Source organism: Oncorhynchus nerka, linkage group LG10, assembly GCF_034236695.1.
Source record: "Oncorhynchus nerka isolate Pitt River linkage group LG10, Oner_Uvic_2.0, whole genome shotgun sequence".
NCBI lineage: Eukaryota > Metazoa > Chordata > Actinopteri > Salmoniformes > Salmonidae > Oncorhynchus > Oncorhynchus nerka.
In genome coordinates this window covers 63,140,164-63,167,770 of record NC_088405.1, presented here as the reverse complement: position 1 = coordinate 63,167,770, position 27,607 = coordinate 63,140,164, and the positions used below count along the sequence as shown (strand labels likewise).

At 44.3% G+C, this 27,607-nt stretch overlaps 1 pseudogene; it reads left to right on the top strand.

Moving 5' to 3' along the window:
• On the top strand, positions 1-26,409 carry LOC115135788 (rho GTPase-activating protein 35-like; annotated as a pseudogene).
• The last annotated feature ends 1,198 nt before the right edge of the window (positions 26,410-27,607 follow it).

Below are 27,607 nucleotides of genomic sequence, written 5' to 3'. Positions count from 1 at the left end.
TCTCCGTAGTTGCTTTTTTTCAGAGAAAAGGAGAAGAGAATTAGCTCTGGGAGAAGGGCCGTCGCCATTATTGGGAAGCTGGAAAAAAAACACTTTCACACACGCCATCTCTTGTTAAATTGATAAGGACGTTACCAATTTGTTGCATTAGGGCTGTTTAGAAGAAACATTGTACAGGAAGTGCAGCAAACTCGACCGGTGTCCCGTGCATGATCGATCCAGTATGATGTTGCCACAACAATGGGCATAATAATTCGTCAAAAGCAACGTGGTGAAGCAAGGAGAAGACGGCGAAACAAGCTTTTATACGCCTTTCATTTTTAACAAGGAGAGAAAAAGAAAAATGTTTTTACCTTTGTAGCTTTATTATCACAAAAAAGACAAAACAGATCAATGGATTAGAAAACCATCGAGATGTAGATTTACAATTAATATGTAAGCAAACAATAATAACCTACTTAGTTCTGTCTGGGAATCAGAAGAGCCACGTTATTTTTGTTTCTTATGTACATGCATATCATGCGGACAGGGCTGCGGCAAGCGCTGGCCTGACGGATGCAGGGAGAATGCGATGGTATGTATTCACTTTCTCCCCATTTTAATCTGAAACACGGATTGAAACCAGTGTTCGAGAGACATTCTCATGATCAATTTACGCACAATTGTAACAATTGTCTGTTACAAATGTATATTTGAGTGAAACTGCTGATTTTAAAAAGTCCAAGTGGATTCGGAAATACGAGGTAAATGTGTTTTAGTTACGATTCGGCAATTTATTCTGTGCACAAGAGGCCTGGTGTGGCCAGTCCTTTCCATGAACATTCATTCCAAAACCTTTGCTAATCCATTACAATATGCATAAGGAACAATATGACGCAAGTATATGTGTTCTTCTGAATTTAGAAAGCCATGTATCTTTACAATCACAGGGTAGGATAGTGACTTGCCTGTTTTCACTTCCAAAGAATTTGCCTGTTCAATCTGGTTGTCTGTCAGGCCTAGCTCAGCTAAGCGCAATTGACTTCCTACTGTGCCTTTGCTGAGGAATGTAGACATGGTTTGAATTTCCTATAGGTTTAGAATATGAGATGCCAAATTTTATAAACAATAACGTTTTATTGAATGGCAGTAGCCTATGTTGACACATTTATATTGAAACGGTACACACACACAGTATGTATATGTTTCTATTTACATGCATGATTGTATCACAATAACACAGTATGGTTGTTTTCTGGATGTACTTTGAGCAGCCTCTTGCCTAAACATCAGTATGTTACCATGGTTACCCCATGGCTATTCAGTCTGAAGGAAGTCTGCCTAAAAAGACAGGAGTCTACAAGCCATAATGTTGAATAAAATGATATTTACTCTTTATCGGTTGTCTGTGCTGTTGGTCCTTTTGACAGTAGGAGGTGGAGATGGGGTATCCACAGGAAAATGTTGTTTACCCTCATTTCTCTCTGAGGTTCTCTCGCTTGTATTTTCAATCTCCTGACGCATTGAACATTATGCACAATGATCCAAACAATAATCAAACATAGTCGACCAAAGCACGTTTCCTCTCAATCAGCTGGAAGTGTTTGTGGAATTTGCCATATGATTACGTGGGACAACGTTCAGTCTGTGGTTCGGTTAGGCTCAGCCATATTGCTCAAGTGTTTGTAGGGTGCAAAAAAAACATTATACAGACCAGCGTACTGAAGGTTGGGTTGATAACGCTTCCCTGTGGCTATTTTGTCTCAGATTACCTTTGACATGGGGGCAAAATTGTCAGGTAAAGTAAGTTGAAATGAACTTTGTTCAACATTCTGACTTGCAATGGGACTGTTAGGGAATGCTGAGCATACATGTTAGAGATGAGGTTGTATTTCACTCTCGATTTATAAAAGAGACTATGTCTCATCATACTTTGCTTTTCCTGTTTGCGCATTGGTTTTAGTTATGGAGCATCTCCAGTATGGTCCCATCCTCTGTGTATAAAATATACTGCTTGGCAACTTGACAAACAATATTACCCCAACTTACCTGATTCTAAAGGCGTCAGCATGCTTCAGAACCTCTTATTAAGCTGGCGGCTAGCCATTGTCTGCTAGGCGAACCGAACGAGTGTGCTCGCATACACCCTTAAAAGATATTCGCTTGCCTTTGTCTTGTTTGTCCATTTTGAGATGCCATAGCCAGTATACAGTCGTGGCCAAAAGTTTTGAGAATGACACAAATATACATTTTCACAAAGTCTGCTGCCTCAGTTTGTATGATGGCAATTTGCATATACTCCATAATGTTATGAGGAGTGATCAGATTAATTGTATTTAATTGCAAAGTCCCTCTTTGCCATGCAAATGAACTGAATCCCACAAAAAAAAAACATTTCCACTGCATTTCAGCCCTGCCACAAAAGGACCAGCTGACATGTCAGTGATTCTCTCGTTAACACAGGTGTGAGTGTTGACGAGGACAAGGCTGGAGATCATTCTGTCATGCTGATTGAGTTTGAATAACAGACTGGAAGCTTCAAAAGGAGGGTGGTGCTTGGAATCATTGTTCTTCCTTTGTCAACCATGGTTACCTGCAAGGAAACACGTACCGTCATCATTGCTTTGCACAAAAAGGGCTTCACAGGCAAGGATATTGCTACCAGTAAGATTTCACCTAAATCAACCATTTATCAGATCATCAAGAACTTCAAGGAGAGTGGTTCAATTGTTGTGAAGAAGGTTTCAGGGCGCTCAAGAAAGTCCAGCAAGTGCCAGGACTGTCTCCTAAAGTTGATTCAGCTGTGGGATCGGGGCACCACTAGTACAGAGCTCAGTCCTGTGTCATGTCAACAGTAAAGCATCCTGAGACCATTCATGTGTGGGGTTGCTTCTCAGCCAAGGGAGTGGGCTCACTCACAATTTTGCCTAAGAACACAGCCATGAATAAAGAATGGTACCAACACATCCTCCGAGAGCAACTTCTCCCAACCATCCAGGAACAGTTTGGTGACGAACAATCCCTTTTCCAGCATGATGGAGCACTTTGCCATAAGGCAAAAGTGATAACTAAGTGGCTTTGGGAACAAAACATCAATATTTTGGGTCCATGGCCAGGAAACTCCCCAGACCTTAATCCCATTGAGAATTTGTGGTCAATCCCGAAGAGGTGGGTGGACAAACAAAAACCCACACATTTTGACAAACTCCAAGCATTGATTATGCAAGAATGGGCTGCCATCAGTCAGGATGTGGCCCAGAAGTTAATTGACAGCATGCCAGGGTGGATTGCTGAGGTCTTGAAAAAGAAGGGTCAACACTGCAAATATTGACTCTTTGCATCAACTTTATGTAATTGTCAATAAATTTCTTTGTCACTTATGAAATGCTTGTAATTATACTTCAGTATTCCATAGTAACATCTGACAAAAATATTTAAAGACACTGAGGCAGCAGACTTTGAAAATTAATATTTGTGTCATTCTCAAAACTTTTGGCCATGACTGTACACTTCCTCAAAATAGTCAGAATTAATCTAAGATAACTCAAGAAATCTGTAATTAATTTACTCAGGTCTCTCCAGAGAAGATTTTCAAGTCCGGGCTCTGGCTGGGCCACTCAAGGATGTTCAGAGACTTGTCCCGAAGCCACTCCTGTGTTGTCTTGGCTGTGTGTTTAGGGTTGTTCTGTTGGAAGGTGAACCTTTACCCCTGTCTGAGGTCCTGAGCGCTGCTGCTGAAAAACATCCCCACAGCATGATGCTGCCACCACCATGCTTCACCGTAGTGATGTTGCCAGGTTTCCTCCAGATGTGAAGCTTGGCATTCAGGCCAAAGAGTTCCATCTTTGTTTCATCAGACCAGAGAATCTTGTTTCTCATGGTCTGGGTCTTTAGGTGCCTTTTGGCAAACTCTAAGCAGCCTGTCATGTGCCTTTTTACTGAGGAGTAGCTTCTGTCTGGCCACTCTACCATAAAGGTCTGATTGGTGGAGTGCTGCAGATACGGTTGTCCTTCTGGAAGGTTCTCCCATCTCCACAGAGGAACTCTGTAGCTCTGTCAGAGTGACCATCGGGTTCTTGGTCACCTCCCTGACCAAGACCCTTCTCCCCTGATTGCTCAGTTTGGCCGGGTGGCCAACTCTAGGAAGAGACTTGGTGGTTCCAAACCTCTTCCATTTAAGAATGATGGAGGCCACCTTTTAATGCTGCAGACATTTTTTGGGACCCTTCCCCAGATCTGTGCCCCCTCACAATCCTGTCTAAGGACAATTCCTTCGACCTCGTGGCTTGGTTTTTCCTCTGGCATGCTGTGTCAACCGTGGGACCTTATGTAGACAGACTTGTGCCTTTCTAAAAGAATGTCCAATCAATAGAATTTTTTATTAATTACATTTTTTATTTAACTTGGCAAGTCAGTTTAGAACTAATTCTTAATGACAATGACTGGCTAGGAACAGTGGGTTAACTGCCTTGTTCAGGGGCAGAACAACAGATTTGTACCTTGTCAGCTCGGGGATTTGATCTAGCAACCTTTCGGTTACTCGCCCAATGCTCTAACCACTAGGCTACCTACCACAGGTGGACTCCAATCAAGTTGTAGAAACATCTCAAGGATGATCAATGGAAACAGGATGCACCTAAGCTCAATTTAGAGTCTCATAGTAAAGGGTCTGAATACTTAACTTCTTATGGCTGGGAGCAGTATTGAGTAGCTTGGATGAAGAATAAGGTGCCCAGAGTAAACTGCCTGCTCCTCAGTGCCAGTTGGTAATATATGCATATTACTAGTATATTTGGATAGAAAACACTCTGACGTTTCTAAAACTGTTTGAATGATGTCTGTGAGTATAACAGAACTCATATGGCAGGCAAAAACCTGAACAAATCCAATCAGGATGTGGGAAATCTGAGGTTGGTTGATTTTCAACTCAGCCCAAATTGAAGATACAGTGAGATATTGGTCATCGTCCACCTCCTAAGGCTTCCACTTGATGTCATCCATCTTTAGGAACTTGTTTGAGGCTTCTACTATGAAGGGGGGCTGAATGAGAGGGGAATGAGAGAGGTCTGCCAGCAGTCACGCGCATTCACATGAGAGGTAGCTCCCGTTCCATTTGCTTTTCTGAAGACAAAGGAATTCTCCGGTTGGAATATTATTGATGTTTTATGTTAGAAACATCCTAAAGATTGATTCTATACATCGTTTGACATGTTTCTATGGACTGTAACGGAACTTTTTGACATTTCGCCTGCAACTAGTGAACGCGCTTCGTGAGTTTTGATTTGTTTACCAAACGCTCTAACAAAAGTAGCTATTTGGACATAAATGATGGACATTATCGAACAAATCAAACATTTATTGTGGAACTGGGATTCCTGGGAGTGCATTCTGATGAAGATCATCAAAGGTAAGTGAATATTTATGATGTTATTTATGACTTCTGTTGACTGCACAATATGGCGATATCTTTTTGGCTTGTTGGTTCTCTGAGCGCCGTACTCCGATTATTGCATGGTTTGCTTAGTGTGTGAACATAATGCGCCAATGTATACTGACATTTTGTTTTATAAATACGAACTTTATCGAACAAAACATACATGTATTGTGTAACATGAAGTCCTATGAGTGTCATCTGATGAAGATCATCAAAGGTTAGTGATTCATTCTATCTCTATTTTTGATTTTTGTGACTCCTCTTTGGCTGGAAAAATGGCTGTTTTTCTGTGATATGGCTCTAACCTAACATAATCGTTTGTTGTGCTTTTGCTGTAAAGCCTATTTGAAATCGGACACTGTGGTGGGATTAACAACAAGATTACCTTTTAAAATGGTATAAGATGTGTTTGAGGAATTTTAATTAGTTGATTTCAGTTGTTTTGAATTTGGCGCCCTGCACTTTCACTGACTGTTATATCGATCCGGTTAACAAGATCTCAGCCCTAAGAAAGTATTTCTGTTTTTTTTAATACATTTGTAAAAAATAAAATAATAATAATAATAATTAAAACCTGTTTTCACTTTGTTATTATGAGTATTATATGTATATTGATGAGGATTTTTATTTGATCAATTTTAGAATAAGGCTGTAACGTTGTTAAGTGGGAAAAGTCAAGGGGTCTGAATACTTTCCTAATGCACTGTAAATGTTTGTCATTCATCCATGATCAAGTCCATTTATTGAGAGCATTTCTACTTAATAGTGACCACTAAAGGTCCCGGTTGGCAAGGAATCCAACACCACTGCCCAGCTCTTTGTCCGAAGGGGTCCTTGGCCACCCTCGAGATGGATGACTTATCTTGCATGGTTATGAGGGACACCGAGACCATCCATCCCTTCAATGGTCTTGGCTAGCAATAGGTAGGATGGGATTCCAATTAGTGTGAAGAGTGCTTCTCCTTTTCCTCTACTCCCCTCCCTGCTCACACTACGAAACCTGCCAAGTCATGAGTAGTGTGAAAAAGTGCCAAAATGAAGATGGCTCTGGGCAGAAGTACAATAGAGCTTTATGGTTAGGGAACCGGACTACTTACTAGCAGGTTAATGATTCAATCCCAAGCTGTCTATAGGGTATTGTAACCCTGATTTGATTCACTTGACATGACCACCATCAAATCCCATTTTATTAGTCACATGCGCCGAATACAACGGGTGTAGTCTGCACTGTGAAATGCTTACTCACGAGCCAATTCCCAACAATAGTTAAAAAAGTAAGAAAAATATTTGCTCAATAAAAAATAAAAATGGTAACAAAATAACAACGAGACTATATACAAGGAGTACCAGTACTGAGTCAATGTGCAAGGGTATGAGGTAGTTGAGGTAATTCAGTATGTACATGTGAGTAGAGGTAAAAGTGACCAGGAAATCAGGATGTATAATAAACAGAGTAGCAGCAGTGTGTGTGGTGTCAATATGCCTGTGTCAGTATAGTGTTTTTGGATGGAGTATAGTGAGCGTGCATAGACCTTGTTCAAGAGCGTCAGTGCAAAAACATTAAGATATAAATAATACAAGAGGTCAGAGCCAGTGTTGTAGGATTCAATCTTATTCCTGGATTGGCGCTTTGCCTCTTTTGATGGTTCATTGTAAGTGCGTAGCGGAATTTCTCCTAAGCGTCCGGATTAGAGTCCCGCTCCTTGAAAGTGGCATCTCAAGCCTTTAGCTCAGTGCGAATGTTGCCTGTAATCCATGGCTTCTGGTTGGGATATGGACACTGTGGAGATGACGTCGTCGATGCACCTATTAATGAAGCCAGTGACCAATGTGGTAAACTCCTCAATGCCATCGGATAAATCCCGTCTGTGCAGCATCCGCTTCTTCTTACCACTTCCGTATTGAGCGTGTCACTGATACTTCCTGTTTGAGTTTTTGCTCGTAAGCAGGAATCCGGAGGATATAGTTATGATCAGATTTGCCAAATGGAGGGCGAGCTTTGTATGTGTCTCTGTGTGTGGAGGAAAGGTGATCTAGAGTATCTTCTTCTTCTCTCTAGTTAAACAGGTGACATGCTGGTAGAAAGGAGGTCAAACGGATTTCAGTTTTCCTGCATTCAAATCATTGGCAATTGGATGTGCCGCCTCTGGAAGAGCATTTTCTTGTTTGCTTATGGCTCTATACAGCTTGTTGAGTGTGGTCTTAGTGCCATCATCAGTTTGTACTGGTAAATGGACAGCTATAGTATTGTCTGCAGCTTATCATGAGGTATTCTAACTCAGGCGAGCAGAACCTCGAGACTTCCTTAATATTATAGATTGCTCACCAGCTGTTGTTAACAAAGAGACACACACCACCCCCTGATCTTACCGGGCTCTGCCCTTCTGGCCTGCCGATGCATAGAAAAACCAGCTAGATGTATATTGTCCTTGTTCAGCCATGACTCAGAGAAGTATATTACAGTCTTAATGTATTTCGCCTTATCTCATTGAAGTAGAAGGCCTCGTCCAAATCGAGGTTAGTGATGGCTGTTCTAATGTCCAAAAGTTTTTTTCGGTCATAGGAAACGATGGCGGAAACATTATGTACAAAAAAAAGCTAAGATCAGTGGAAAAAAAATAATAATACACAAAATAGCGCAATGGTGTACTGTAAGTATTGAAGGAACTATACTATAAATTGTTCTAGCTTCTCTTGGCCAGACTAAACAAGTTATGTTGCCTTAAATTGTCCGCTTTCCAATGCAGCGCCATTATCTCCATCACATGTACTGTAGTTGTTGTGATCCTTTTGTGGGCTTGTCAGTAGCCTATATGTGATACACTTGTCATTGAGGTAAATAATGTAGACCCATGACTGAGCGGTCAGAATGGTGTGACTCCAGTCCCATGTAGAATCCTTTCAGGTGACACCTCTCATACAAGGCAAGGAAAGAACATGAAATCTATTTTTACTACATACCTCCTCAACATACAGTGCCTACAGGATGGCACCATCCCGACGGTGAAGCATGATGGTTGTAGCATCGTGCTGTAAGGCTATTTTTCAGGATCGAGGGAAAGATGAACTGAGCAAAGTACAGAAAGATCCTTGATGAAAACCTGATCCAGACTTCAGACTGGGGTGAAGCGTCACCTTCCAACAAGACAACGACTCTGGGCATACAGTTAAGGCAACGCAGGAGTGGCTTCGGGACAAGTCTCTGAATGTCCTTGAGTGGCCCAGCCAGAGCCCTGGACTTGAACCCGATCGAACAGCTCTGGAAAGACCTGAAAATAGCTGTACAGCGACACTCCCCATTCAACCTGACAGAGTTTAAGAGAATCTGCAGAGAAGAATGGGAGAAACTCCCCAAATACAGGTGTGCAAATGTTGCAGCATCCTAACCAAGAAGACCCGATGCTGTAATTGCTGCCAAAGGTGCTTCAGCAAATTACTGAGTAAAGGGTCAGAATACTTATGTAAATGTGATATTTCAGTATAAAATAACACACACGGAATCATGTAGTAACCAAAAAAGTGTTAAACAAATCCAAATATATTTGAGATTCTTCAAAGTAGCCACCCTTTGCCTTGATAACAGCTTTGCACACTGTTGGCATTCTCTCCACCAGCTTCATGAGGTAGTCACCTGGAATGCATTTCAATTCACAGGTGTGCCTTGTTAATTTGTGGACTGTCTTTCCTTCTTAACGTCTCTGAACTACCCATAACGGATCCGGGTTTGAATTCGACAACATACGGTGTTCGCCACAAATAGTCATTCCTGAAAATACAAGTGTCTCACATGCTTCAAAAGCCTAGAATCTTGCTAATCCAACTGTGTTGTCAGATTTAAAAAAGGATACGAAAGAATATGATTATCTGAGCACAGACCCCCATATCAAACTACTTGTTCAACCAGCACTTGCGTAACAAAATCACAGATTGCATTGAAATAAATCGTTTACCTTTGAAGATCTTGCTCTGGTTGCAATCCCAAGGCTCATTGTTACACAATGAATGGTCTTTTGTTCGGTTAAATACATTTTTTATAGCCAAGCATGAAACATTTTGTGAGCGCTTATCTCGTTGAATTTCGTGTCATTCAATTTTCGACGAAACATCCGACGTAAATACACAGACTATACCTGACTTTATCCAGTCATGTTTGGTTTCCTTGCAATCAACTGTTTGTTTGTAACACAACCAAACTTGATGGGTCAATTTGCGGGATGTATTGACCCGAGAAAACCGATTGGAAGACAACAAGTGACGAGCCCATTGTGCACCAGTTGTATGACCACTGTCTCGTTGATTGACTGTATTTTAACCCAATGACCACTGATCGTCTTGAAATCTAGCTGGGTAGATAGCCAATGAGCTGAGGTAAGCGGCAATATGCAGTGGTTGTGTGTTGGAAGGCCAACCTATGTCGTAAACTCCAGCGTAAAGAGTAATTCGCAATTTAAGTTTTATTCCGGAAGGAGCTACGCATTTTACGCACAGCATTGTTTTGGTAAACGCGCAGATTCAGCTGTTTTATATATCAATCAGTACGGCGACTAAGTCAGGGAAAGCTAAATCTAAGTCTAGATATACAGATGTACACACAATTTTAGAAGAAATTGATCGGAAATGTGAGACAGAGATTGTTGTAGGACGATTCATTTCGCGATTCCCAAGTGGAGGAATATTTTTTGAACGGAGAGGACACCGTTGTAGCCTCTGTGTATAATCTGTAACCTGCCTGCAGAAGAGGAACAATGTCACCGTTTTAGACTGGTAAGTTCTTATCATGCTAATGCCCTTGTTTGAAATTAATAATATAAAATATTATTTGAGAAATGAAATAGCCTATTTGAGGCTGTTGAGGGGATGGCAGGCCCACAACAATGGCCAAAGTGAAATGGAGACAATAGATACAGCTGGTCTGTTGTAATATAATGAAGACATTAGATCTAGCTGGTCTGTCATAATATAAAAGAGACAGTAGATGTAGCAGTCCTATAATAATATATTCAACCTTATGTTCCCTGTACTCATATGTGTATATATATATATCTCTCTGTTTATTATACCTCAGCAGCACAATATTGTGTAGAGCTTTGGCAAAGTGGGTGATGTTATATCCTTCCTGTTTGGTCCTGTCCGGGGGTCTCATCGGCCAGGGTCAGTCTGTTATATCTGGAGTACCTCTTCTGTCTTATCCGGTGTCCTGTGTGAATTTAAGTATGCTCTCTAATTCTCTCTTTCTCTCTCTCTGAGGACCTGAGCCCCTAGGACCATGCGTCAGGACTACCTGGCATGATGACTCCTTGCTGTCCCCAGTCCACCTGGCCTTGCTGCTGTTCCAGTTTCAACTGTTCTGCCTGCGGCTATGGAACCCTAAACTGTTCATATTTACTCTAGAGGTGCTGTCCTGTTGCATCCTCTACAACTACTGTGATTATTATTATTTGACCCTGCTGGTCATCGGTGAACGTTTGAAAATCTCGGCCATGTTCTGTATAATCTCCACCCGGCACAGCCAGAAGAGGACTGGCTGCCCCTCATAGCCTGGTTCCTCTCTAGGTTTCTTCCTAGGTTTTGGCCTTTCTAGGGAGTTTTTCCTAGCCACCGTGCTTCTACACCTGCATTGCTTGCTGTTTGGGGTTTTAGGCTGGGTTTCTGAGATATTCGCTGATGTACGAAGGGCTATATAAATACATTTGATTTGATAGAGGACTGAGGGTCTTCCAAATATTGAAAGTGTGTAAATAGTTACCCATGTTGTTTGTAAATGTATATATTTTTCCCCATATTTTTTTCTCCATTTTGGGGGCGTGCACACGCGCGTGCGTCTTAGAATTCCATTTTGGCATTTTGTATATAGTTATTTGTTTCAAAATCTTTACTTTCACCAATTTGGCCACATTTGGGTACATTTGGGCTACTTGTGTGGGACACCTGGGTGACTTCATGATAAATGTCATGTAAGCACACTCATTTTGGAAGTTATCATTCTGAAACTTTGCACAAGTACTGTTGCCCTCTTATATTTTTCACTGAAATTGTCCCCATCATCCTATCTGAATGTTTGTTTTATCTTGTTCATTTTAAAGATGATACAACAATAAATAAATAAAAATGTATTTGTTTTCATAGTATTATCTAAACCAGATCTATTGTGTTATATTCTCCTACATTCAATTCACATTTACACAAACGTCATTGTTTTCTTTCAAATGGTACCAAGAATATGCATATCCTTGCTTCTGGGCCAGAGCTACAGGCAGTTAGATTTGGGTATGTCTTCAGGTGGAAATTTAAAAAAGTAGGGGGGTAGTAGCTCTAAGAGGTTATGCATTTGAGTCCATCAGTTGTGTTTTGACAAGGTAGGGGTGGTATACAGAAGATAGCCCTATTTGGTAAAAGACCAAGTCCATATTATGGCAAGAACAGCTCAAATAAGCAAAGAGTAGCGACAGACCATCATTACTTTAAGACATGAAGGTCAATCAATCCGGAAAATGTCAAGAACTTTGAAAGTTTCTCCAAGTGCAGTCACAAAAACCATCAAGCGCTATGATGAAACTGGCTTTCACGAGGACCGCCACAGGAAAGGAAGACCCAGAGTTACCTCTGCTGTAGAGGATATGTTCATTAGAGTTACCAGCCTCGTAAATTGCAGCCCAAATAAATGCTTCACAGAGTTCAAGTAACAGACACATCTAAACATCAACTGTTCAGAGGAGACTGCGTGAATCAGGTCTTCACTACTAAAGGACACCAATAAGAATACGACTCTTGCTTGGGCCAAGAAACACGAGCAATGGACATTAGACTGGTGGAAATCTGTCCTTTGGTCTGTAGTCCAAATTTGAGATTTTTGGTTCCAACTGCCATGTCTTTGTGAGAGCAAGAGTAGGTGAACGGATCTCCACATGTGTGGTTCCCACCGTGAAGCATGGAGGAAGTGTGATGTGTGGGGGTTATTTTCTGGTGACACTCAGTGATTTATTTAAAATTCAAGGCACACTTAACCAGCATGGCTACCACAGCTTTCTGCAGCGATACGCCATCCCATCTGGTTTGTGCTTAGTCTCACTATCATTTGTTTTTCAACAGGACAATGACCCAACACACCTCCAGGCTGTGTAAGGGCTATTTTACCAAGAATGAGAGTGATGGAGTGGTGCATCAGATGACCTGACCTCCAAAGTCACCCGACCTCAACCCAATTGAGATGGTTTGGGATGAGTTGGACCACAGAGTGACGGAAAAGCAGCCAACAAGTGCCCAGCATATGTGGGAACTCCTTCAAGACTGTTGGAAAAGCCTTTCAGGTGAAGCTGGTTGAGGGATTGTCAAGAGTGAGCTAAGCTGTCATCAAGGCAAAGGGTGGCTACTTTGAAGAATATAAAATATATTTTGACTTGATTAACACTTTTGTTGGGGGGTTACTACATGATTCCTTGTGTTTTTCATAGTTTGTCTTCACTATTATTCTACAATGTAGAAAATAGTACAAATAAAAACTCTTGAATGAGTACGCATGTCCAAACTTTTGACTGGTACTGTAAATTGTCTTGAAAATATACGCTAAGATGGCTGTTTAGCAATGATCAACAACCAACTTGACAGAGCTCAAAAATAATTTGCTAATATTGTACAATCCAGGTGTGCAAAGTTCTTAGGAACTTATCCAGAAAGATTCACAGCTGTATTCACTGCCAAATATGAGTGCGGGTGTGAATACGTAAAGTAGTTATTTCTGTATTTCATTTTCAATCTATTTGCACAAATGTATAAAAACTTGTCATTATGGGGTATTGCATGTAGATGAGTTTGGGGGAAAGAAAATCTATTTAATATATTTTAAATTCAGTCTAACACAACAATGTGGAATAAGTCAAGGGGTATGAATACTTTCTGAAGACACTGTATTTTAGGTCTCACTTTATTTGCAGTGAATATTGAGTTTTTTTCTTTGTGTATCTCATTTGCTGTTCTATTAAAAGGCCAGCCCAGCTTGAGATGAGATTAGAAATGAATGTCCCTACTCACTGTTCTCTTATTAAGTTGAAGGGAAATTATTCTTAGTGTTGTCTTCTTTTAACCACTGTTTTTCTTGTGAAGGTGTTTGTTCTTTTTTTTGATGAGAGCAGAAATTAGGTTAACTTTCCTCAAACGAGTATTTGTTATTTTTTAACATAAATGTAATATTTTGTTTAGCTAATTATTATTTTTCTGCTCTTTTATTTTGTCTGGCAGGGTCATAGCTACATTAGGATTGACTGAGAGAAGCCTCTGTCTTTGCTACACCCCTGCACTGTTGTTGATAGAACATGTAGCACACTAGAGGAAACGGCAACTAAACTTCATCCCCAGTGCCACTTTATGGACACACGTCCAAGTGTACTCTCTGATCGAGTGCCTGATTATGGCAGGATGAGTGTCAGCTGATGATAATGATGGCGAAAAAGCAAGATGTTAAGTCACCCACATACAACCTTATTGTGGTGGGTTTGTCAGGAACTGAGAAAGAGAAGGGCCAGTGTGGCGTGGGTAAGTCCTGTCTGTGCAACCGCTTTGTGCGCCCCAGTGCCGATGACTTCTATCTGGACCACACGTCAGTGCTGAGCACCAGTGACTTTGGGGGTAGAGTGGTTAACAATGACCATTTCCTGTTCTGGGGGGAGGTGGGGCGGGTGGTGGAGGAGGGGCCGGAGTGCAGGATGCATGTGGTGGAGCAGACAGAGTTCATTGATGACCAGACGTTCCAGCCACACCGCAGCACTGCCATGCAGCCCTACATCAAGAGGGCGGCCTCCACCAAGCTGGCCTCTGCAGAGAAGCTGATGTACTTCTGCACGGACCAGCTGGGGCTGGAGCAGGACTTTGAGCAGAAGCAGATGCCCGAGGGCAAGTTACAGGCTGATGGGTTCGTGCTCTGTATGGACGTCAGTAGGGGATGAACCGCAACTTTGACGACCAGTTGAAGTTTGTCACAAACCTTTACGGTCATCTGAGCAAAACAAAGAAGCCCATTGTGCTGGTCTTAACCAAGTGTGATGAGGGGGTTGAACGCTACATCAAAGATTCTCACACCTTTGCCATCACTAAAAAGAGTCTTCCAGTAGTGGAGACATCTGCACGCTCTAACATCAATGTTGACCTAGCCTTCCTTACTTTGGTGCAACTCATTGATAAGAGCAGGGGCAAGCCCAAGATCATTCCTTACTTTGAGGCCCTCAAGCTTCAGAGTCAGCAGATAGCCTTGGCTAAAGACCGATACGAATGGCTAGTCAACCGCATAGTGAAGAACCACAACGAGACCTGGCTTAACACCAGCAGACGCATGCACACCTCTTCAGAGTTCAATGAATACGTCTTTCTGGAGGGTACAGCAAAATGCAAGAAGCTCTTCCAGCAGCTTGTGTACCGTCTGAAACAGGAGCACATTGAGAGACGTCGGAAAATCTATCTGAGCACTCTTCCTCTAGCACTTAGCTCCCTGGTGCCTGACCTGGATGAGATCGACCAGCTGAGCTGGTCTGGGGTTCAGAAGGTCCTGGAGTCCAAGCAGCACTTTGCCCACTGGTTTGTAGTTCTGGAGGACTCTCCATGGGAGGACACGTCTCACATAGACAACATGGAGGATGAGCGCATCCCCTCAGACCTGCTAGAAACGTTACCAGCCGAGGACATTTTCGACGCCCACCTGGAGCACCTGAGGAATGAGTGCAAGCGGGCTGAGATGAGGCAGGAGTTCAAGCACAAGTTGGCCTGTTCTCCCTTTGTCACGCCTGGCAAGCCTTGGGAAGAGGCCCGCAGCTTCATCATGAATGAAGACTTCTACCAATGGTTGGAGGAATCAGAGTACCTGGACCTCTACAACCGCCACCAGAAAGAGATCATCGGCCACGCTAAAGAGGACTTCCAGGAGCTTCTGCTGGAGTATTCAGAGCTCTTCTATGAGCTGGAGGTAGACGCAAAGCCCAGCAAGGAGAAGATGGGGGCCATCCAGGAGGTTTTAGGGGAGGAGCAGCGGTTTAAAGCCCTGCAGAAGCTTCCAGCTGAGAGAGATGCTCTGGTATTGAAGCATATTCACTTTGTCTACCACCCCACCAAGGAGACCTGTCCCAGCAGCCCACAGTGTGGAGACTTCAGGATAGAGCAGCTCCTGGCCTCACGCTTCCCAACATGCTACCCATTCTTCAACGTGAAGTCTTATTTTGGGGATATTAAAGCGGACCGCATCAACCTTGTGATATTGGGCAAAGACGGACTGGCTAGGGAGTTTGCCAATGAGATCAGAGCTCTCTGTACCAATGACGACCGGTATGTGTTGGATGGGAAGATGTATGAGCTCACCCTGCGACCTATCGAGGGCAATGTACGACTTCCTGTTAACTCCTTCCACACTCCCACCTTCACACCCCATGGGTGCCTGTGTCTGTACAACTCAAAAGAGTCCCTAACCTACGTCGTAGAAAGCATTGAAAGGTTGCGGGAGTCAACAATCGGTAGAAGGGACAGCCATATAGCTCAGCTTTTAACATCTCTGCTCTTGGTTACTAAAAGGGGTGTAGGGACCTATGCAGATATTGGGGGAGAAACTGCTTTAGGTCTGATAACACAGGGACAGCAGGTAGCAAGGAGATTGCAGTGTAGCTTCCTCGACCCAGCCTCACCTGGTGTGGGCTATGGGCACAATGTGAATGAGAGTCAGATCAACCAAGTATTGAGAGGTCTTCTGGACTCTAGAAGGAGCTCATCTTTCAGTAGCAGCTCCCCACCTCTGCCCCCTCAAACTCCAGGTCCCAGAGACTCTCCTCACCAGCCCAGCCCAGAGGCAGACATCCGCATCGTCATGTGCTTGATGTGTGGAGACAACTATGACGTTGAACAGCTCCTCTCTCCCTTCCTACTGCCTCAGCACTGCAGGCCAACATCCAACAGTGGCACCTCGGTGATACTGGAGCAGACAGTGGGACCTCACAAACAGGTGATTGAGCTCTCTCTCCTTTCCTACCACGCCTCCTTCTCCCTGAGGAAGAGCAGATTAGTGCATGGCTACATCGCTGTGTACTCAGCCCGCCGCAAGGCCTCTCTGGAGACCCTGTGTGCCTTCCTATGTGAGGTCCAGGACATCATTCCTGTTCAGCTGCTGGCTGTGGGGGAGAGCCAGGTGGAGCTCACAGAAAGTGAGTCTGCCAGAGAGCAGCTGGTCCAGGGAGAGGAGCTGGCCCAAGAGATAGAGGGCAGGTTCAACAGTGTGGTGTGTGGATCAGGAGGGGTGGTGGGTGGCCTGCACAGGATGGAGATGTTTCATCCCTTCCTGATGGAGGTGGTGGAGAAACGCAACATCGTGGAGGCCACTCACATGTATGATAACGTGGCTGAGGCCTGCATTAACGAGACTGCCTACTCCCCTCGCTGTAGCTCACCCAGCACTGGCACTATGTTCCTAGACTCTGACATGGATGACGTGGAGCCCTCCCCACCTTACTACGACGGCACACTCACCTCCCATGGTGGGAGCCTCAACCTGCCTGACCTGGACTCCAGCGATGTCTCTGTCATCTCTGACATCAGCTCCTTTGAGAACAAGCTCAATAGCAAAGCCCCGCCCCAGGTGAGACCCAAGCCCTCTGTGACCTTTGACTTCCGGAAGGTGGGCAGAAACCCCTACAACACAGACACCATGGGTCACCGTCGCTCCCTGCCCTCCGCTGTGACATGGGTGCCAGGTGGGGACGGAGGTTACGACCCCTCGGACTATGCAGAGCCCATGGATGCTGTGTCCAAGCCCCGGCCCAGCAACGAGGAGATCATCTACTCTGTGCCCCATGACAGCACGCAGGGCAAGATTATTACCATCCGCAATGCCAATCGGATGCACGCCAACGGGAACGGCTCAGACAGTGAGGCGGACAGCAGCTCCCTGGAGCGCCGCAGGAAGTTCACGGCGGCGGGGGTAAAGCCACGGCTCTACCGCGACCGCTCTAAACGCCTGGGCAAGTTCAGCAGCTTCCGCACCAGCTTCATTGGCAGCGAAGACGAGATGGGGGCTCTGCCAAAAACCAAGGAGGATGATTTCGGAACCCTGAAAGGAGACATCATCAATGAGGAGGGAGAGGACCCCAAGAAGAGGAACATTCTGAAGAGCCTGCGGCGAACTGCCAAGGTATGTGTTGCTTCAGTTAGTCTCCCCTTAACTGCTATTCTCTTTCAATTGTAGGTAATTGGCCAGCTTTGATACGATAAACGTGGTTAAGTAATGACAAGATGGTTAATTTGATTTTTCATGTAATCTTTACTTTTAAAAACCTTTTTTAGTGTGTAATTGCTTGATTGTTTTACTCAACTTTTCCTCCATGCTAATATGCTATTCATAGAAAGAAAGTTATTCATGTTGGAATTTTAAGAAGAAAGCAGCCTCTATTTCAGAGTTACTGAGACACTTGAAACGACAGCTGTTGATTCTGATGCTGAATACATAAAGGCAAATCTTGCAGCTGACAAGCTGAATAAACATAGTGTTGACATAATGTACAAAAATCTAATGTAGACGTCTGTGGTCATTAACAATGTCAACATTCCTGTGTTTCTCTGCAGAAAACCAGACCAAAGCCTCGGTCCTCTATTCCCAAGCCCCTGGAGAGCAGCTACTTCGGGGTGCCCCTGGTCAACGTGGTGTCCCCAGACAGACCTATCCCACTCTTCATTGACAAGTGTGTCCGCTTTATTGAGACCACAGGTGGGTCACTATATCCTTTCTCCTCTTCTCCCCTGTGTTTGTTCATGTGTATATTTGTCTGATTCATTATGTTATTTGACTTGGATGCTGTGCAAAACATACAAATAATATTATTCATTGATAATAAGTTTATTCTGAGGTAAATCTGTGTTGCTGAAGGATTAAACTGTGTAATGTCTTATTGTTGCACTGTGATTGTTTTTCCTTACAAATACTCACATTATGTGGTTGTGTAATTTCAATATGATATACTTTAAGTCGTTCTGGGTGAGGGCGTTAGTTCTTCTTGGCTTATTAAATGTAAATAGAAGAAAAATAACTACACTACAGCAAATGTAGCCAATGATCAACTGCTGTACTGCAGCAGTGTCCTGTACTGTGCTGCAGCAGTGTCCTGTACTGTGCTGCAGCAGTGTCCTGTACTGTGCTGCAGCAGTGTCCTGTACTGTGCTGCAGCAGTGTCCTGTACTGTGCTGCAGCAGTGTCTGCAGCAGTGTCCTGTACTGTGCTGCAGCAGTGTCCTCATTGACTTTACTGGAAATGGTTGATGACATAATGCAGATGGTGGTTTCCATCTGTCTCTCTGCAGGTCTCAACACAGAGGGGCTCTACAGGGTGAGCGGGAACAAGTGTGAGATGGAGAGTATGCAGAGGCAGTTTGACCAGGGTGAGTTGCTGTACCCAGTCATGTCTGTCTGGTCTAAAACAATGTACCAGACCCACAGAGGGATCGACTGTACTTGCCACACTGTCTGTCCCCAGTACCTGGACTAACCCTGATTTAGTTATGTGGCTAATCAATATATAGACACATGAGCTGCAGAGGAAATGATGACGTAAACTAAATATATTTAGAACAGTGACAAAATGACTACCTCTGACACACTATCCCTATTATTTTCTCTTTCCCACTCTCCTTCTCCTCCCTCTATCTATTTTTCTCTCCCTTCCCTTCCCCTCACCTCCCTCTTCTTCTTCTCTCTCCTCTTTATTTTCTTCTTCTACATCTCACTTTCCTTTACGTCTCTTCTTCCCTCTTTATCTCCCTCTCTACCTCTCTCCCCCTGTAGACCATGGGCTGGACCTGGTGGAGAAGGACTTTGCCATCAACACGGTGGCTGGGGCTCTGAAGGCCTTTTTCTCTGAGCTGCCAGAGCCCCTGGTGCCCTGCATCCTGCAGGTGGAGCTGCTTGAGGCCTTCAGTAAGACACAGAGCTGGTTGGGGTTAAGGAGTGGTTTTGGGGTTCTGGAGGGTTCAGTAAGACACAGAGCTGGTTGGGCTTAAGGAGTGGTTTTGGGGTTCTGGAGGGTTCAGTAAGACATGGAGCTAGCTGGGGTTAGGGATGAGGTACTGGGGTTCTGAAGGGTTCAGAAAGACATGGAGCTGGTTGGGCTTAAGGAGTGGTTTTGGGGTTCTGGGAGGGTTCAGTAAGACATGGAGCTGGTTGGGCTTAGCTGGGGTTAGGGATGAGCTAGCTGGTTAGGGATGAGGCTGGGGTTCTGAAGGGTTCAGAAAGACATGGAGCTGGTTGGGCTTAAGGAGTGGTTTTGGGGTTCTGGAGGGTTCAGTAAGACATGGAGCTAGCTGGGGTTAGGGATGGGGCTTCTGGGGTTCTGGAGCTGGGGGCTTAAGGAGGGTTTGGGGTTCTGGAGGGTTCAGTAAGACATGGAGCTAGCTGGGGTTAGGGATGGGGCTAGGTACTGGGGTTCTGAAGGGTTCAGAAAGACATGGAGCTGGTTGGGCTGAAGGGTTCAGAAGGGAGCTGGTTTTGGGGTTCTGGAGGTTCTGGAGGGTTCAGTAAGACATGGAGCTAGCTGGGGTTAGGGATGAGGTACTGGGGTTCTGAAGGGTTCAGAAAGACATGGAGCTGGTTGGGCTTAAGGAGTGGTTTTGGGGTTCTGGAGGGTTCAGTAAGACATGGAGCTAGCTGGGGTTAGGGATGGGGCTACTGGGGTTCTGGGTGGGGGTACAGGGGTTCTGGGGGGTTCAGTAAGACATGGAGCTAGCTGGGGTTAGGGATGAGGTACTGGGGTTCTGAAGGGTTCAGAAAGACATGGAGCATGGTAAGATTCTTGTGCTTGTGAAAGTATCAGGTTATTACAGGCTAAGGGTTTGGGGAGGACCTCTCATAGAGGGGTGGATGAGGATATACAGTTGAAGTCGCGGAAGTTTACATACACCTTAGCCAAATACATTTAAACTCTGTTTTATACAATTCCTGACATTTAATCCTAGTAAGAATTCCCTGTCTTAGGTCAGTTAGGATCACCACTTTATTTAAGAATGTGAAATGTCAGAATAATTGTAGAGTGATTTTATTTCAGCTTTTATTTCTTTCATCACATTCCCAGTGGGTCAGAAGTTTACATACACTCAATTAGTATTTGGTAGCATTGCCTTTAAATTGTTTAACTTGGGTCAAACGTTTCAGGTAGCCTTCCACAAGCTTCCCACAATAAGCTGGGTGAATTATGTCCCATTCCTCCTGACAGCTGGTGTAACTGAGTCAGGTTTGTAGGCATCCTTACTCGCACACGCTTTTTCAGTTCTGCCCACACATTTTCTATAGGATTGAGGTCAGGGCTTTGTGATGGCCACTCCCAATACCTTGTTGCCCTTAAGCCATTTTGCCACAACTTTGGAAGTGTGCTTGGGTTCATTGTCCATTTGGAAGACCCATTTGCGACCAAGCTTTTTCTTCCTGACTGATGTCTTGAGATGTTGCTTCAATATATCCACATAATTTTCCTTCCTCATGTGGCCATCTATTTTGTGAAGTGCATTATGACCAAACAGTTCTATTTTCTGTTTCATCAGACCAGAGGAAATTTCTCCCAAAAGTACGATCTTTGTCCCCATGTGCAGTTACAAACCGAAGTCTGGCTTTTTTATGGCGGGTTTGGAGCAGTGGCTTCTTCCTTGCTGAGCGGCCTTTCAGGTTATGTTGCTATAGGACTCGTTTTACTGTGGATATAGATACTTTTGTACCTGTTTCCTCCAGCATCTTCACATGGTCCTTTGCTGTTGTTCTGGAATTGATTTGCTCTTTTCGCACCACAGTATGTTCATCTCTAGGAGACAGAATGCGTCTCCTTCCTTCGTCAATTAGCCCATCAGAAGCTTCTAAAGCCATGACATCATTTTATGGAATTTTCCAAGCTGTTTAAAGGCACAGTCAACTTAGTGTATGTAAACTTCTGGCCCACTGAAATTGTGATACAGTGAAATAATCTGTCTGTAAACAATTGTTGGAAAGATTACTTGTGTCATGCACAAAGTAGATGTCCTAACCGATGTGCCAAAAATATATTTCGTTAACAGGACATTTGTGGAGTGGTTAAAAAATGAGTTTTAATGACTCCAACCTAAGTGTATGTAAACTTCCGACTTCAACTGTTTGTATACTAATATGTATGTAGGTATGTACACTACATGACCAAAAGTATGTGGACACCTGCTTGTTGAACATCTGCTTGTTGAACATCATGGGCAATAATATGGAGTTGGTCCCTCTTTGCTGCTGCAACAGCCTCCACTCTTCTGGGAAGACTTTCCACTAGATGTTGGAACATTGCTGTGGGGACATGCTTCCATTCAGCCACAAGAGCATTAGTGAGGTCGGCACTGATGTTGGGCGATTAGGCCTGGCTCGCAGTCTGCGTTCCAATTCATCCCAAAGGTGTTCGATGGGGTTGATATCAGGGCTCTGTGCAAACCAGTCTAGTTGTTCCACACCGATCTCGACAAACCAGAATGTCATTATATTTCCCTTCAGTAGAACTAAGGGGCTTATCCTGAACCATGATAAACAGCCCCAGACCATTATTCTTCCTCCACCAAAGTGTACAGTTGGCACTATATATTGGGGCAGGAAGTGTTCTCCTGGCATCCGCCAAACCCAGATTAGTCGGTCGGACTGTCAGATGGCGAAGCATGATTCATCACTCCAGAGAACGCATTTCTACTGCTCCGGAGTATAATGGCGTCGAGCTTTACACCACTCCAGCCGACACTTGGCATTCGGTTTGTAACTGCACATGGGGACAAAGATCGTACTTGTGTGCGGCTGCTCGGCCATGGAAACCCATTTCATGAAGCTCCCAACGAACCGTTCTTGTGCAGATGTTGCTTCCAGGGTCAGTTTGGAACTCCGTAGTGAGTGTTGCAACCGAGGACAGATTGTTTTTACATGCTAGACGCTTCAGCACTCTGCGGTCCCGTTCTGTGAGCTTGTGTGGCCTACCATTTTGTTGCTAAACAGTTGCTGCTCCTAGACATTTCCACTTCACAATAGCAGCACTTACAGTTGACCGGGGCAGTTCTAGCAGGGCAGAAATTTGACGAACTGACTTGTTGGAAATTACGTATGACGGTGCTAAGTCACTGAGCTCTTCAGTAAGGCTATTCTACTGCCAAACATTTGTCTATGGAGACTGCCTGGCTGTGTGGCTGAAATAGCCGAATCCAATCATTTGAAGGGGTGGCCACATACTCTTGTGTGTGTATATATAGCGTGTGTATGTAGTGCTGCATATGGAGTAACAGATGGAGTAACAGTGTTGATAACATAGGAGTCATAGCGTTGACCCCTTCCCTCCCTCCTGTGTGTGTGTGTGTGTGTGTGTGTGTGTGTGTGCAGAGATCAACGACAGGGAACAGAGGCTGTACACCATGAAGGATGTACTGAGGAGGTTCCCCAGGGAGAACTATGACGTCTTCAGATTTGTCATGAGCCACTTACACAAGTGAGTGCAGATCAGACTGGCTAACTGTTCCATTCTATGACCTTGGCCCTGACTGCATTGTGACTGAAACCATTTGCAATTTTTGTAACATGTATCATCAAGTAGCTCTTACACCTGTGTAATAATGTTATTACACTAGTAGCTGTTGTCATGCTGTTGTTGATGGAGGTGTATTGTGTTGTCTCTCCCAGGGTGAGCCAGCTGAGCAGACAGAACCTGATGACCAGTGAGAATCTGTCCATCTGTTTCTGGCCCACTCTGATGCGGCCAGACTTCACCACCATGGACGCCCTGACGGCCACGCGGACCTACCAGACAATCATCGAGACCTTCATCCACCAGTGTGCTTTCTTCTTCTACAACCAGCCCCTCCTGGACTCCCCCACTGGCCTGGCTGGCCTCCGTGCCTCCCCCACCACCACCCTCACCGGGGGCTCTGCCTATTCCTGCTACCACTCCTCCCCTCCCTCCACCGCCACGCACTTCAGCTCCCTGCAGCAGTCGCCCCCCACCACCCCCCAGTCTCCCCTGCAGTCCCTCCTGACCCCCCTCCACCAACACCCCCACCATACCCCCACCGAGCAAGAGACACTGTGAAGGGAACAGATGCTGCACCCCTGATCTGATGCTGCTGCACCCCTGATCTGATGCTGCTGCACCCCTGATCTGATGATGCTGGACCTTAGTCACTTACACACACACACCAAAACATACATACTGATAGTACATTGTTCGGTCGTCGATAATAACATGTTAGCAGAGAGAGGAGACGATTAGTGTTTGACAGATAAACTTGCCACTTGTGAACAGCATCCTGCTGCCCCGTCCCTGTCACCTGTGTGCCAATGCAGATCACCATGCTGACCCGTCCCTGTCACCTGTGTGCCAATGCAGATCACCATGCTGACCCGTCCCTGTCACCTGTGTGCCAATGCAGATCACCATGCTGACCCGTCCCTGTCACCTGTGTGCCAATGCAGATCACCATGCTGACCCGTCCCTGTCACCTGTGTGCCAATGCAGATCACCATGCTGACCCGTCCCTGTCACCTGTGTGCCAATGCAGATCACCATGCTGACCCGTCCACTCCACCCCCTATAGCCCCTGATAACCTGACTCTACCTACGACTCACTCACAGGGGGGCTGGGGGCAGAACAGAGTGGGTGTCATTGTTACAGTAAGCATCTCTCTGCCAACCAACAGTTCTTACCCTAACAATACACTATGATTTTAAAAAAAGTCCAAGCCTCCATGTCAAGCTGGAAGATATGATTTGTGCCCATCACCATGTTTTTATTTGTGAATAATAGTTTTTAAATGTTCTGTTTGTTAATGAAAGTAGCCACTGGATGTATGGACTGTGCCTCTCTCAGGGCTGTAGTTGGTAGCGTACACACAGCCGTGAGGGGAGCATCCCTGTCTGCCTGTAGGGCCCCTGCTAGGAGGTTGGGGTGGAGACATCCAGGGATGCACTTTAATGGTCAGAATGTTGTAGGGGTTTTGTTTTTAAAAGGGGTTTGTTAGGTCAGAATGTTTTAGTGTGCTGAGTTCACAGCTCAAGGAACCATACCCATTGCCTCTCATAAGGGTCCTTTGCAGATCAAAACGTTGTTTACATCCAAACCCTTGTTTTTGTATCCTCATACTTATCTGAAGCACTTTTAAATTGTAGTGTTAAGTTCCATGAAATGCAACCTTGATCAATTGACTAGTTTGTTTTAATGTCCGGGTGGGCGTGGCAGTAGTAAAGAGACTGTTATTATATGTGTTATTTTCGAGGATTCAGGGCTCACTTTATAACCCCATGGAAAACACAACCATTAATATTGGTTTCATATTCCTTTTAGCCATGTTATAAATAGTTCTGAGCATGCAGGTTTGAATAGCCTGGAGTTTCCCCTCTTTTTAGGACTGATGTTGCTTTACTGATATTTTGACTAAGGAAGTCACCTGGTTTGAGGGGTAGTGTTTAGGAAAGTGAGTTTGAGCCAGGGTCAGTTAATCAGACCCTTTAGGATCCAGGAGAGGAATGCTCTTGGTTGAGATGTCAGATCCACTCCATAAGTTAGGGGTTCATGATTAAATTGGCCACATTGATGATTGATTATGGGGAATGATTGACAGTAGCATGACAAGGGCGAGGTTAGTCATACTGGGGGTGGCAGGTAGCCTCGAGCTGACAAGGTAAAAATCTGTCGTTCTGCCCATGAACAAGGCAGTTAACCTACTGTTCCTATGCTGTCGTTGAAAATAAGAATTTGTTCTTAAATAAATGAAGGTAAAATAAATCAAAATATAACAGGCCAGGCCTCTGGTGGCCATGGAAACCACTGCCCTATTGCAAAATGATAGGTTGCTGGATATGTTGCTGTGGGTATCTAGCCAATTGAGCTCTTTGTACTCATCTAATATTAAGGACCTTAAACTGAGGCAAGGTGTGCATACAGAAAACACTGACACTGCAATTAACTACAGTACAGTAATAACAGTATAGTATATCCTATAGAGATGGAGTGTGTCTGGACTCATGCTCAGGAATGTCAACAAAGCAAGAGTAACTACTGTAGCTCCAGTATACTATGGGGTTTATGTTGGTGTTTAACTGTCCTCTCTCTTGTAGAAAACAAACATGCAGTCAATGTAAAGTAGTTGAATGAATACTCCTACTATATTCTGGATTCTTCTATCAGATGAATGTTGCCCCATGAGAGGAGTGCCACTGGCATCTTCTGGGGATGATGGAGGATTGGCCAGGAGGCATGGCTGTACTCGATGTCAGCCATCTTGGATGTTGCTCATGCTGCCAGTTCAGAACAGATCAGTCAAAGCTATTGGTTGTAAATGAGGGTCAACTAATTAATACTTGGGATCACTCTCTGGTACTTATCTTTGGGGTTTTCCTGCTGTGGGAGGCAGTTATCTCTGATGGACTAACGCTGCAGTGACTCCTCACCCAGTCCAGGGCAGTGCAGTACAGTATTACCAGACGCACAAAAGATCAGATGGGAGATGGATAGGAAAACAAACTGTCCCAGTAGAATGTGTCTTTGGCTCAGAGGACTTATGTGGCTGCATCACTTCATTTTCTACACAACTCTGACAGATCTGCTGGAAATGGGAGAGAAAAAGAAGAGATTCTACTATAGTAAAATGGTTGTTTATTTGTATGTTAGGGGGTCTAACACTTTGCCCTTTAGTCAATGGTAGAAAACATTTTTTGTGTGTATTTCAATGATTGAAAGTCAATTTTTACAATTTTGTGAATGGTTTAAGGCCACTTCAGTTTAGTGCATGATTTAAGAACACACCAAGGGAGAAGGTTCAACCATTTTCATTATTTTAAAACATGAAATTAGTGTGAGAACAATGAAAGTGAAATACAGTAGCTTAAAACAAGTGAAAGATGAAGTACTGTGCATCTACAGCAAACCATGTAATTTGTCTGACTGAGAATGGTGTAATGAAGATGAAGGCCTTATGTGATCTGTATCATAGTTAATAAATTAAATATCCTAAAATTGTCCAGACCTCCTGTGATTCTCTGTGTGCATGTGTGAGTGAACACACCACTTCCCTAATCATGGAGCAAAATGTACAGGAAGATCTCACTGCGTGTTTGTTCTATTATCATTTTATTGCCTATTTATTTAGCTGTCATTCTGTGACAGGAGATTTATTTGTGATATTAAAACAAAGTATATTTGTACACACTCCATACGTGAACGTTATTTCACTATAAGGTATTGCTTCTCAATCTCAAACCCATATTTCTAACCTTTATGGTTATTTCAGAGAGAGCGAGAACCCCATCGAGGTAAACAGGTGAAACTCTGCTCGTGTGGGGTTAAATAGTTGGGGACCATTGAAGGTGCCATTGAAACACATCAATAATTCACTGTCGACATCTACAGCTTGTCAAGCGTGACTGCTCTGGGTAACTACTACTCTGTCTCATCAGGTTTCACTGTTTACTATCTGAATCATCTGATACCACCTGGTGGTTTTATAACTATAGTGCCGCACCACCGTCATACTTAAAAATATATATATATATATTTATATTTAACCTGGCTATGATGTCACTGAATCATACTGAGGTGGAGTGCTCACATATTCACTCAATCTCTCCCTATCCCAGTCTGTTGTCCCCACAGTTTCAAGACGTCCACCACTGACCCTGTACCCAAGAAAGCAAAGGTAACTGAACTAAATGACTATCGCTCCGTAGCACTCACTTCTGTCATCATGAAGTGCTTTGAGAGACTAGGCAAGGGTCATATCACCTCTACCTTACCTGACATCCTAGACCCACTTCAATTTGCTTTCTGCCCCAAAAGATCCACAGACGATGCAATCGCCATCACAACTGCCCTATCCTATCTGGACAAGAGGAATACCTATGTAAGAATGCTGCTCATTGACTATGCTGCTCATCTGAACCTCACCCTGTGCAACTGGGTCCTGGACTTCCTGACAGGCTGCCCCCAGGTGTTGAAGATAGGAAACAACACCTCCACAAGGATGTGTGCTCAGCCCCCTCCTGTACTCCCTGTTCACTCATGACTGCGGGGCCACGCACGCCTCCAACTCAATCATCAAGTTTGCAGACGACACAACAGTAGAAGGCCTGATTACCAACATACCAACAATGACGAGACAGCCTACAGAGAGGTGAGGGCCCTGGGAGTGTGGCGCCAGGAATATAACCTCTCACCCAAC